This window comes from Elephantulus edwardii, unplaced genomic scaffold, assembly GCF_000299155.1.
Source record: "Elephantulus edwardii isolate Elephantulus edwardi_28Jun2011 unplaced genomic scaffold, EleEdw1.0 scaffold00088, whole genome shotgun sequence".
Lineage (NCBI taxonomy): Eukaryota > Metazoa > Chordata > Mammalia > Macroscelidea > Macroscelididae > Elephantulus > Elephantulus edwardii.
Window position 1 is genome coordinate 3,811,895 of NW_006399838.1, and position 9,804 is coordinate 3,821,698.

General features: G+C 42.7%; 1 protein-coding gene across 2 annotated transcripts in view; it reads right to left on the reverse strand.

Annotated features, from left to right (window-relative positions):
* The window catches only part of NLGN1 (neuroligin 1), a 1,195,112-nt gene that overhangs the window by 983,203 nt on the left and 202,105 nt on the right, over nucleotides 1-9,804 (reverse strand). The window contains exon 1 of one of the 2 annotated variants that reach the window (XM_006890339.1): nucleotides 3,021-3,364. The exons of the other annotated variant lie outside the window; for it this stretch is intronic. The gene's annotated coding sequence lies outside the window, so the exon portion shown is untranslated. Of the gene's footprint in view, nucleotides 1-3,020; nucleotides 3,365-9,804 lie in introns of those variants that run through there. 2 annotated transcript variants of the gene reach the window in all.

Here is a 9,804-nt window from a genome sequence, read left to right on the forward strand (position 1 = left end):
AGAAAAAGGATTGCCCTTTTCATTTTGCTTTCAATTAACGTGTGTGGAGCAATTTTCTTTTGGAAAAACCAATTACTGTAAAATAACATTTAACTATAGTCAAACATCTCAAATTTATAGAAGGAAGCCTCAAAAAAGGGTTAGGCTTCTCTGACGGATAGGCCAGTTAGAACACATGGCACGCTTTCGAGGGACAGGTGCAGCTGTGAAGCAAAGCGCCAGCAAATTCAACATCAATTTTTCCAAAGTGATAAGCTTTGGGAATGTAATGCTGTTTCTTGTTATTTACATTAGGAAATTTGCTACCTATTTTCAAGATAATTTAAGAATATCTATTCATTTACACAAACAACCATATTTTTTGTTATTCTGAAGTGAATATAGAGTGAACAATGCAACCATAGCCATCATACTTTCTATGATAATCATAACCAAAACCATGTGCTTGAATAAACACAGCAGACACATAGTTCATTTCTTAAGTAGACATTTCAGAGTGACGCACTCCTAGTGAGAAATGTTTATCTAACTGGTTATTTCTCTGTTCATTTACTAGCTGTGGTTTTAAAGGAGTTTGTGGTATGTTTAGTTACCGCACATATCGTCATCCCTATTGACACTCCAAAGTGGATAGACTATATATAATGTTTATCTGGAATTTGCAGAACTACTTTTAGACATAGAGATCCAATACCAAAGTTGATGTTACCCAAGAGTTGACCAAAATGTCACCTGCTCATATCTACCACCAAAAGACAATATAATGAAGGAGAAGAACTTTTCTTGACAAAAAAAGTAAATTCTTCAGCCATGGCAAAGGCACTTTCAGCTAAGTCTTCTGCTGTGGCACTAAGAGGCCTGACATGACCAAGTTCAATGACTTCAAACTGGCAAATCAACTTTGAAAAGGAGCACGATCAACGACTTCAAACCCTTCATCTTTTAAACCCTTCATTTTTTAAACAAACGTGCAAGTGTCTTGTACCGTTTAGGTGTTAACTTGTAAAAAAAAAAGCGCCATTAACAAAGATATTTTCTCCAAAAGTGGTAATTACCCTTGGTCATATTCTCTTCAATTCCTGACAGGGACACTTCAACCAAGCTAGCATTCACCTTTGACTTTTTGTTTGCTATTATTACTGAATATGTTATTAGCCAGCTGCTTTTTCATCTATTTAAACTTCAAAAAGATGGCATATATTGCTGGATTGTATGACTAGTAGCAGTGAGTAGGAAGTAACAATGTAGTTTTAGCCATGATGCATATAATACCCTTTCTTGTAGCTCTGGTCTGGTAGACTAGAAGCACGTGATGCAGCAGCGTGAATGAAGACAAGCCCAGCCTCTCAGCTAGTTCCTTAAGGATTAACGACTGGGCTTAGAGATATTATTTCTTGCCTCTTTTGTAATCTTTTTAAAAGCTCACATAAATTTTTCAGAAATAGGAAATGTCTATCCTTTGCTCCTTGGAATTCTTAAGATAAAGTTCTGTATTTCATTGTTTTATCTCATATACACTTACACACACATTGTGTGTGTCTATATATTTACATATATATGTATGTGTGTATATATATATATGAATATGGCATGTGTTTAGTACACACACACACACACACACACACACACACTTTGGTGACAATTCTCTTTTAATTGCTAGAATGTGTGAGGTTTTCTAAATTCCTAAAATAAGTCTCTGGACTATGACTGTGCTTCTGATTGACACTGAAGAGTTGCCATTCCATGAGTTCAATGCTTCAGTGCTAAAACCAAAAAGCTGCTTACAAACATCCCATAACCTTTATTCCCGAAAAAAAATTTGTTTTACTTAAAAATATATACTGCATAAAAAAATAGTATTTCATATTTTAAAAAGGATTTAGTTCCATTGTATTAAAAAAAATTGGTCTTAAATACCAAAAAAGGCCAACTGAAATAATGGTGCTGAGGTGTTGGAAGGAAAATGTGTGTGTTGAGGGGAACCTCTCCCTAACCCCTTAAACACAGGACGGTATTTACTGTATATAAACATCTGTATCTGTCTCTCAAAGAAATCTATGTAACGGTTCTTAAGCCCATGATGCCCCAAATCGGTTCAGAATAATATGCTTTTCTGGATTTCCAAGCAACTTTTAGTTTCTTAAGTCAATTAATATTCACTCATTTGAGTGATTTTCATTATAGCTGCTGAAACTGGGGGTAATTCTGCATGCAAAGATGAGCTCAACTTCAGAGCAAAATTTTTTTTTATATTTTCCCTTATTTCAGCTGCAAGAAAATGTCTGGGAAGGCGCGCGCCCCGGAAAGGCCAGGCGGCAGGCGCGAGGCAGCGAGAGCAGCGATGCCTCGGAAACGCAGCGGGCTCGGCGGCCACTCTCCGGCCTGGGCCCGGCTGCGAGCCTGCACTGCCGCCCTGGACTCTGCAACTCCGAGAAAGTTGCCCGGTGCTGTAGGATTGCACAGTCGTGCTTGTGCATTGCACGGCAACGCGTGGGGCCAGTCCACCCACTTGCACCGTCTCCATCGGATGCATTGACCCTGTAACCCTTTCGTGCTCAAACGCGAGGAGGAGGAGGGGGCGGAGGAGGCAGGGCCGGGAGGACAGGAGGGACCAGGAACTCACAGACCATCAGGAAAGGATCAGCACCCCCCATCCCTGCAAAATGCCCTGGCAGCCAGGGTGGCCGGAGCAGCAGCAGTTTCTTCTGGGGCTCCCCTCCCCACCCGCACTGCTGCCTTCTCCAAGTCCCCCCAGGAGAGGCCCCAGCCTCCGAGAGGGTCTCCCAGCAGAGAGACCATCAAGGGGAAGGTGCGAGCCTGGCACTGGCACCGACGCCACAGGGTCGGGCTGCAGCCGCTCGGTGCAGGCAGGTCCCCAGCGATGCGCCCCGAGACGCGCGCACGGCCCCCCTCGGGCTCCCCATTTCCCAGGCTCGGCTCCGCGGCGCCTCTCCTTCCGCGCGCAGTGGCCCCCACACATCCAGGCAGCCCCCTCCCAAAGCCAGGAGCCCCAAACTTACCCTGGGCCAGAGGCAGCCTCGGAGGGAGCCCCTCATCTCCCCCTAGTCCCCTTCCAGTAATTCAAGGAGACAGTTGCCACAACACTTGGAAGCGTCACATTCAAGCCGAAATCGTCAAAGTATTTACCAGTGTCCAGGCGCCTTTTTGGGAATTTCCAGCACCCAGTAATTCTTGGTTCAGGATTCAAGACGTTTATGCTTTTTTCCTTCTCCTCAAGCAGCCGCAACCCCAGTTTGGCACCCCCTTTCTGTATTCACCCACGGACACTTCCAAAACGCGTGGACTGATGCTTCTTGCCTCCCAGATGCAACCAGGAGCCAGGATCGCCGGGACGCAGAGCCACCTCCACGGAAATCCGACCATAAGGCAAGAAATACAAATGACCAAACCCCGTTACTTCTTTCCGCGGCAATCAGATAATCCCACTAAGCCAATAGATGTATCTCGATTGGAAATTGACCTCAAAAAAGAGATTCCAGGCGCAGATGTCCAGTGGAGAGGTTTCCTAGTCCTGTTAGAGGGTGCCCAAGGAACTGTGGTCTGTCTGTCTGCTTTAAAAAAAAAAGAAAAGAAAAGAAAAAAATCTTTTTTGGATCCTGGGTGCACTGCTCGCAGAAAATGCCGAGGACCCTGGTTTTCCCCTAATATAGGTTTCTATTCCAAATCAGTGCAGGAGGAAAAAATGGTACAAAGGTACCCCTAGTGGCTGGACGCGACAGTGCACGAATCTCACTTTTTTTTCCCTTCATCCTCTTTGCTCACATCCCCCCGCCCTGTGGAGAACTGTCTGTTGTAGTAGTTAACCAAGAAGGTTGGACCTACACTTGAATCGGATATGGCTGCTTCAACAAGCCTTCTGATCTGTCTTTGTTTTACTTTTAAAGCCTGAAATTTCTGGGCTTCTCTTTTCTCCATGTCCTTTTTTTTCTTTTCCTTCAGAATTGTCCCCAGTGGCATTTAGTAGCTAAAATGCCCATTTGAGGGCACACACTTATTTCAAAGCAAATGTTTTGGTTTCCTAAGAAACCGCAGAGATCAAAGGGAGCCTCAGTTTTCCTAAAACAAGCTGCCTTTAGGAAAACCTTTAACACGCTGCTCCACTTAAAGGCGTATATGAAATCTAGGAATATACAAATTATCAGACTTTAGAGAGTCTTTTCGCTTTAGATTTCTGATGTTCATTCAGAAAAATAGACACTGTCTCCTGTCAGCCTGTAGTCAAACGGTGATTCATCAGCCAGGACTCAAGGCTCCGAATACGAAACCTTTGTGAATCAATGACCTCAAGATTAACACTAGTGGTTTTTCACAGGCTTCACCAAAAGAGAGTCAGTTCCGTGAACTTTGGGATTTAGTGGTACTATACAGTAGTTCAAGGAAGCTCTGGCTGTGGCGTAAGTGGGGACTTGAGCTGCTGACCTCAAGGAGAAGGCAAGCCTCGGATAGAGGTCTGAATCTATCAGCAGCTGTAGAGGAGAAAGATGGGCAATCAGCCCGCTTGTCACCCTCCAAGTGGAGGGCCAGTGAGGAGTCACTTCTAACTCAATGGCGATGCAGTTTTGTTTTTTTAAATGCCAGGATTTCTCTAAATTGAATGTATCTACTAACAATCAACATTTTTACATGAGAATTCTAATCCTGTTGTTTGTTGTTGTTATGTGCCTTCAAGTTGCCTGTGACTCATAGCAACCCTCTATATAAGAGCCCTTAACCCTGCTCTGTCCTGTGCCAATCCTATTGTCTCCTACACACCTACCCCCATTACCCCAGTCACTGAATCAATCCATCTCATCGAGGGTCTTACTCTCCTGTGCTGTCCCCTCCACCCTCCACCCTCCCAAGCATGACGTCCCTCTCCAAGGACTGGTCCCGCCTTGCAACATGTCCAAAGGATGTCAGACAGAGCTTCAGAATCGGTGCCTCCAAGGAGCGGCCTGGTCTCACCCTCTCCAGGACGAACCTGTTTGCTCTCCTAGCAGTCCACGGTATATTCAATACTCTTCTCCAGCACCACAGTTCTAAGACATCAATTCTGTCATCCCTAATCATCGTCCAGTAATTCTGCAAGTAATTGCAAAGAATATGGCCTGGATCAGGCACATCATAGTCTCCAGAGTGACATTGTTACTCTTCAGTAATCTGGAGAGGTCTTTGACAGCAGACTTTCCCAATGCAATTTCTCTTTGAATGTCTTGGCTGTTGGTGCCAAGAGTGTTGATTGTGGAGCCAAACAAACCGAAGCTGTCAATAATCCCAATCTCTTCACCACCCATCATCATGCTGCCAATTCGCCCAGCGGTGAGAATCTTTGTTTTCTTGATGTTGAGCTTCAATCCATATAGAAGGCTGCAGTCTTTGACCTTCTGCAGCAAGTACTTCAGGTCCTCCTCAGTTTCAGCGAGCAGGGTTGTGTCATCCAATTCTCTATGTCCAACAGAGGTCTGACGTTCTGCAATTCTAAGAAACCCCCGGAGCACATTTTCTTATAAAAGATCTAAGACCCCCAGGTAGACCATTCATTTTCATGTTAGTGGGTGCAGTAGTTGTAAGGACTATATGATCTCTATTCTTACCCAATGAAGTAAAATTTTTAGTGTAAGAACTGTTGAGTCTAAGGCCTTCCTTCTTATGAAGGTTTTGTTATTAATTGGTTGTGATGTTGAGTAGTCACATTTAATTCACCACTAAATTAAAGGTAAGTCAAAATAAATGAGCAAATATATATATTCCTGGACAATAAAAAATCAGAATTGCAAGCTAATGCATAAAATTAAATTTTAATTAAAATGCCACTATAGCTCTTCCTGGACTTGAAAAGCTAATTCTAAAATATGTTGGAGAGAGCAAAGAGCCAATCAGTCAAGACAGTTTTGCAAACAAAGTGAAGGGAGTTCCCTTACTATCTGGTAAGGCTTTTTAGAAAAGGTTAGTAACTGAGGTAAGATAGTTTGGGCTCAGGAATAAAAATACCCCAAGAAAGCAAAGCACAGAGATCAGCTACACAGGTGTGTGTGTGTGCAGACTTAATAAATAACAGGCATATAATAACAAGAGATACGTCATATACAAATACACTAGCATCCAACTTCACATAACGTTTAAATATGCACGCAGGGAAGCCACAGACTTCACTGAGGGGGTCTGGTGGCACTGCCCATCGTGCCACCCCGCTGACCCACAGGCAGGGACTCTCAGGTAGACAGTTTAAGCTCAGCAGTGGTTCCACAGGAGACCATTGGGAAGCCCCTTCTCATTTTTTATTTACAGTCTAGGAGAGCCTGCGGAAGGTCACAGGAAAGGAGTTGGAATTGACCAGAGGGGAGGTTTAATGGTTTAAAGGCAAGGAGTACATTTTTTAGAACAGAAAGGAGTCTGGGTGAATAAGTAGAGATTTTTTTGTAGTTATGTACTGACAAGAGAGAACCGACCCATAGCTGACCCTCCGGTGGGTTTTCAGAGGCTGTTAATCACATGGGAAGAAACTGCCCATCCTTCTCCCACAGAGCAGCTGGTGACCTCAAGCCATGTGCCTTTTGGGATTGAAGTGCAGCTTCTTGCCACTAGGCCACCCAAGCTTCCTGAAGGTTTAGTAAAATAAACACAAGGTAAAAGATTACATTTAATAATGTTAAAATATTATGTACATTTAATAAAAGTGTTCCTCTTAATCTAAAGGTTGATGGATGATTCCGTGTACCAGGAGCTCCTTGGTAAAACATTGGCTGACTCTTCATATACAGACTCACAGCCTTAGACACTCAACAGAAGATTGAGTCAGAACCCACGAAAAGACAGTGGGTTTGGCTTACATTTCAGACAGAGAGACGATATTTGCAATGCAAATAACCAAAGGCTTGTTAGCAAAATACACAAAGATTCTTACAAGCATATCTAAAAGACAAACAAGTATAATAGAAAAAAATGTTCTAAGGTCACAGTCAATTGTGAGCAGAGGATTGTCAATGACCATTAACTAGCTGAAAAGTGTGTAATCTCCCTAATCAGTAGGGGAAGTGCAAGTTGAAATGATGAAATATCTTGTCTAAGCTATCAAACCAGCAAAACTTTTTAAGTCCAGCAATCCTAAAAAATGATGAGGATGTGGACAAAGTGGAGATCACAATAGTACAAAAACTTGCACGTTAGCCATCGCTGATGATGGTGATGCTGTTCGGTACCTCTGAGTGAACTCTCATTCTGAATGATTCATATGCTCGAGTAGAACTGCCCCACCATGTTTTCTTGACCGAAGATCACCAGATCTTCCTCCTGAAGACTGAGAAGATGAAAATGGCTTTTCTTTGAACTAACAATGCTAAACTAACATGCCACCACTTAGATCCATTCTTTCTACTCCACAGGAAATGCTCACACACAGCTCGAAGACACATGAACAGAAAATGCTCACTCAAAAGAAGGGAAAAAAAGGGAAATAATCTAAAAAGACAGGCAATTCTTGCACTGTGATACAATATCTTTATCGATGTCAGGTGCTGTCGAGTCAGCTCCAAGTTATAACAACCATTTGACGACCGAAGACAACAGCCTGATCCCACCCATCCTCAGACTCCACTGTGCTTATGCCTGTTGGCATCTTGTCAACGCATTTCCTAGAAGGTGTTCCTTTCTCATTTAACCTCAACGTTTCCAAGCATGATGTCCTTTCCCAGGCACTACACCCTTCTGAGAATATGCCCCAAATATGTGAGATTAATTATCTTATCCAAAAACAGTATTACTCAAACTCATTGTAGTGGAGTCAGAGACAATTCACAGGTGACCCTTTGGTGGGCTTTCAAAAGCTGCCCACCACACAGGATGGTACCGCCCATCTCTCTCCATCAGAGAAGCTGGCAAATTGAAAACACCTGGGTTCTGGGTCGACAGTGTGACTTCCTAACCAGAAAAGCCACCAAGTTGTTGTTGTTGTGTACCATCAAGTCAAAACAACCACAGTCTATGCAATAAAAAGAAAAGTAAAGCAACAGAGCGACTTTAAATAGCGTGGCCAATCTGAAAAAATATATAACATGACATAACAATAATAGTAAGTTTCAGAAAAGCGCCTATGGGATGATATTGTTCATATATAAAGCTTAAAAACAGGCAAAAGCATATCTATTATTTATGAATACATACACATGCAACAAACATATATGAACTTGAATGTTAATGATAAACACTAACTTCAGGCTAGAAGTACTTCTATGAAGGATGGAACTTAATGGAATTGGCAAAGAAGCATGGGAAATATAAACTAACTGCATCCTTTATTTCTTAATCTTAGGTGTTGTAGCTGTTGTTAGGGGCAGTCCAGTTACCTGCGACCCATAGGAATCCTATGACGATAGCTCTGAACTCTGTCCTGTCCTGAGCCAATCTCACTGTCTCTGACACACGAGTCTCAATTACCCCGGTCACTGCATCAATCCACCTCATCCAGGGTCCTCCTCTTCTGCGTTATCCTTTCACCCTTCCAAGCATGATGCTCTTCTCCAAGGACTTATCCCTCCTGGACACAAGCCTAAATTATATAAGACAGAACTTCAAAATCTTTGCCTCCACAGAACAAGCTGGTTTCACTCTCTCCAAGACAGGTCTGTTTCTCTTGGCAATCCATGGTACGTATGCTCAATACTCTTCTCCAGAACCACAAAGCAAAGCATCAATTCTATTTCTGCCATCCTTATTCATTGTCCAGATCTCTCATGCATAACAAATAATGCCAAGGACCATAGGCTGGATAGGGCACATCTTAGTCTGAATATCTTTTCACTTCAGCACTCTGGAAAGAGAGATTCCTAGCAGCAGACGTTCCTAATACAATTCATCTTTTGATTTCCTGGCTACTGGTTCCAAGAGTGTTGATTGTGGACCCAAGTAAGCTGTATGCTTTGACAATACCAGTCTCCTCTTCTCTATCATGGTGCTGCCAATTGACTCAGGGGTGAGAAACTTTGTATTTGATGTAGAGCTGCAATCCATATTGAAGACTGCAGACCTTGACTTCAGGTCAGACCTTGACTTCAGGTCAGACCTTGACTTCAGGTCCTCCTCAGCTTCAGCAAGCAGGGCTGTTCTCATCTGCAAAACACAAGCTATTGATGAGTCTTCCTCCAATTGTGCTGCCACACGCCTCCTCAAAAAGACCAGCCTGCATATGATCTGTTCTACATAGATATTGAAAAGGTGTGGAGGCTGGAAGCAACCCTGGTACACTCCTTTCCTGATTTTGAACCATACAGTGCTTCCTTGCTCTATTCTGGTGACTGCCTCCAAGTATAGGTTTCACATAAGCATTATCAGGTTTTCTGGGATTTCCCATTCTTAGAGTCAGCCACAATTTGCTGTGATCCACACAGTCAAATGCCTTTGCCTAGTCACTTAAACACAGATAGCCGTTCTTCTGTTACTTTCTTCTATCAGCCAAGATCCATCTGACATTGGCAATTGATGTCTCTAGTCATGGGCTCTTCTAAATCCAACCTGTATTTCTAGTAGTTCTTCGTTGAAATACTGTTTCAATATTTTATCTTGTGGTTCCTAACCTTTATACTGTAAGAGACAAAGTGCTAGTCAATAGGCCTTTTATTGTAAGAACTACCTTCCCTCTGTAACTTGATTTGTGCCACTATGAGAGCCTCTACTTGGAATATTATTGCTTTTTAAGTTTTTACTCATGTACTTTTAACTTTTTAGGTAAATTTATGTCTTCTCAGCTACAACACTTTCATGATACATCTTCAAGGATATGAACATGTATGGCTAAGCACAATTGATAAC